This window comes from Lupinus angustifolius, chromosome LG18, assembly GCF_001865875.1.
Source record: "Lupinus angustifolius cultivar Tanjil chromosome LG18, LupAngTanjil_v1.0, whole genome shotgun sequence".
NCBI classification, from domain to species: domain Eukaryota; kingdom Viridiplantae; phylum Streptophyta; class Magnoliopsida; order Fabales; family Fabaceae; genus Lupinus; species Lupinus angustifolius.
Genome location: NC_032026.1, coordinates 7799546 through 7803598, shown reverse-complemented (window position 1 = coordinate 7803598; position 4053 = coordinate 7799546).

Sequence of the window (4053 nt, the reverse complement as noted above, 5' to 3'; positions counted from 1 at the left end):
TCTTGAAAGAGGTGTAAATTGTAACATAGTAAAGTGTTATCATTAAATTTTATTTGTTGAAAACACCTTTTAATATACAAAAGTGATGAATCTAACTTACTAACTTTTATTTATTGTTATTTACCTTCCGCATTTTATTTATTCTTTAATACCCACCTTCCTTAAGGAAGAAGTTTGGTTTGTTAATAAAATGAACGTGAAAGGGAGTAAATAAATAAAAGGTCACTAAATTTATTATTCTTTTGTTATTTATTTATTTATTTGTTATCTAACAACTAACTAATCATCACTTTTATATATTAGAATACCATTAAACCGATGTTGGAATTTATTCCACAAAATCGAGATGGTATTTAAAGGTACTTAATAATTATGTAATAGGTAATTGTTTCGATACCATTATACCGGCGTTAAAATTTATTCTAACAAAGCCGATGTGGGGCAAAGAATGAATGACTTATCACATGATCATTAAAGAAGTAAGTTGTAACTAGAATATTCTTGAAACCATTATACCGGCGTTGGAATTTATTTCAACAAAGCCAAGATGGTAAACAAAGAGTAAAACCGAGTTCTCTTACTTAATCAAATAAAAAAAGAACATAACGAAAATGAGAGTATTAATCTTTCAACGAATTGACACTGCTGTTAGGACGATTTGTTGAGAGGAGAATACTCCCAACTAAAATAAAAAATAAACACCGAATAACACTTGCAACAACTATCAACAACGTCATCCCCATGATAAAACAACCTAATTCTCTATTATACAATGTCTTACTACACTTTAAGAATCGCTCTCGAATACACCAGTGCAAATTCTCGAATTCCCACAGTATGACTTCTTGTGCCAATTCTTTTCCCACAATACTCATTACCAATGTCAGTTCTAGAAATTATCACGTAGGCTGCATGTGCAAATTCGCAACTACCACAAAAAGAAAGGGGGAGAAGATTGTCGGAAATGTGTCAGTGGAATATAAGGGGGGACAAAGAGAAGTTGAGAGGTAAACACCTTCAACTTGGTGCAAATTGTAATGTGGGGACGATGCCTCTATTTATAGTTTGAGGCCTCCAACAACTCCCCCATCCGATGATGCAAAATATCAAATGGCTATATGATCCAACGGTGCAAGACATTACCACCCAACGGTTCTATCACCAACGGCTCTATGTTAAATGTGAGTGTTGATTTGGTCAACAAATGGTCCAAGCCCAAATAGCCCAAAATAAAATTAATAAATGTTTATTTAACAAGAATGTTGGGCCCAAGCCCGACCCGAACACGAACACGAGCAGAGCCGGACGATGGAGAAGGTGGTGGTGGTGGTGCGCGCACGTGTGTGTGGATGGGTTTTGTTTGTGTGAGTCCTCACCCACTTAAAAAACTCATTGTACCCCTTGAGGCACACCCAAGGTTGCAACTTAAGATTTATAAAGTCTTTCAACTTTCCTCCTCCAAGCAATAAGACTAGTGAGTTTTTCATTTCACAAACTCAAAAGTCACCATAAATGGCCACATTAAGGTGCATTAAAAACCACTTCAAAACCTAATCCTTTCAACAAATCGCAACAATCTCTCACTTGAAATTAAAAAACGATTTTCGGGAATTTATGTGGTCCCAATAAGATTGTGCATAAACAAATGTGTCATGCGACTTGTACCTTTGCATAGTGAATAAGATCCAGATTTTACTAGAGTGACTTGTATTCTTGAACTCTATCTCCCGCATCAAACCACACACAACATTTTTAAAGGTGTATTCTATAAAGCATGTGCATTAAAAGTCATGCACGTCTATCCTATTATAGTGAACGCTCTAGAATTTATGCCCCAAAATTTCATAGGAAGCGGCCCCCACTTTCACATTCACATATGTGAGTCTATCAAGAGTACTCCTATAACCTAGGTACTCCACTCCAATTGGAGTATAGAGCCCATTGAGAGTTTAACTCATCCTTGCATATGTTTTAGGAATCATGCTTCTGATAATTTTATAGCATGTTCATTCTCATATCACTTCACAACTTGTTATTACTCATTGAACCTATTTCTTGTGATCTCCAGTCAGTTAGATCGGGTCACCATCATGAGTGATCCTCGTTCTAAGGGCAATAATAACATACTCTTAGAAGTATTATGGACTTTCTCTCTAGCTAGTCCTTTCATCAAATGATTTGTTATGTTATTCTCTGTGCGTACATGATCCACTCTAACAGCTCCTCTAGAGAGTAATTCTCTAATGATACTATGCTTATAACGTATTTGTTGTTTCTTACCGTTATAAAAACGATTCTCAATTTTTGAAATAGCCACGGTGCTATTACAATGGATCAACATAACTTAGATTGATTTTTCTAATAGGGGAATATCTACAAGCAAGCTTCTCAGCAAACTTGCTTCTTCACTAGCTGTTGTTAGTACTATCATCTCAGCTTCCATAGTGTATTGAGCCAAAATAGTCTGTTTCTTAGACTTACGAGAAACAACCCCAGCAACTATACTAAATATATAGCAACTAGTTGCTTTGGAATCATCTGAAAAAGTGTTCCAATCAGCATCAATGAATCCTTCTAGGACAGCTGGAAACATTTGGTAATGTAATCCAAGGTTCATTGTTTTCTTAAGGCATCTCATTAACCTTTCTATAGCATGACAATGCTCCATACCAGGTCTACTGGTAAACCTGCATAATAATCTCACAACATATACAATGTTGGGTCTAGTGCAATTAGTGACATACCAAAGGCTGACAATAATGCTTGCATATTCAGCTTGACTTACACTTTCACCAGTGTTATTAAAAAGTTTTATGCTTGGATCATATAGTGTGCTAGTAGGTTTATAATCAAAATATTTATATTTCTTTAAGACCGTTTCTACATAGTGAGATTGATCCAAAGAAATTCCTTCTTTTGACCTAGTAATTTTTATCTCAAGGATTACATTTGTCTCTCCAAGGTCTTTCATATCAAAGTTGTTACACAATAATGATTTCACATTATTCACAACATGAATGTTGGATACAAATATGATTAGGTCGTTTACATAGAGACATATGATAGTGCAAATGTCATTTTATGATTTATAATAAATGCATTTGTCACTTTCATTCACCTTAAACTCATTTGATACGATTAAGTCGTTAAACATTTCATGCCATTATTTAGGAGCTTGCTTAAGACCATACAATGACTTATCTAACTTTCAAACCTTATTTTCTTGCTCATATATTACAAAACATTCAGGTTGTTCCATATAGATTTCTTCTTCCAAATCACCATTTAAATAAGCAGTCTTAACATCCATTTGATGTACTAATAAACTATGTATCGCAACGAGCGATTTTAGTACTCTAATGGATGTTATTCTAGTAACATGTGGAAAGGTATCGAAGAAATCTACATTCTCCCTTTGCCTAAAACCCTTGGTTACAAGGCGAGCCTTGTATTTATCCATTGTGCAAATCAGGTTTCAGTTTCTTTTTCAATATCCACTTACAACCAATGGGTTTGCAACTAGGAGGCAAGTCAACTAAATGTCAAGTCTTGTTAGACTCTAAAGAATCCATCTCATCATTTATGGCATTTTTCCATAAATCAACATCCAAAGAAGTCAAAGCTTATTGGAGGGTTGATTGGTCATCTTCCAATGTATAGACCATATAATCAGGTTCATACTATCTAGCAGTCATTGATCTCTTACTTCTTCTTGGTTCTATTTCTAACGCATCTTTATTATCATTATTGTTAATCACATGTATGTGACTAGTTGTTGTGCCCCCACTTTTCTCAATATAAAAGGGAATTTCATTTCATTGAAGTCTTCATCGTTAGACTCAATGATCACTTTTGTATTAAAGTCATAAAACATGTACGACTTGATGTTTATAGCATACATTTTTGTCCCAGCTTCTTCAGTATCATATTTCTTTTCAAGTGCATACCAAATTAATTTGGTAGAGTTGTATGAGCTATAATAATCATAGAGATCATCAAACAACTTATTCAAAATGATGTTCTTACATAAGTAATCACTTTAATTCCAGGGAG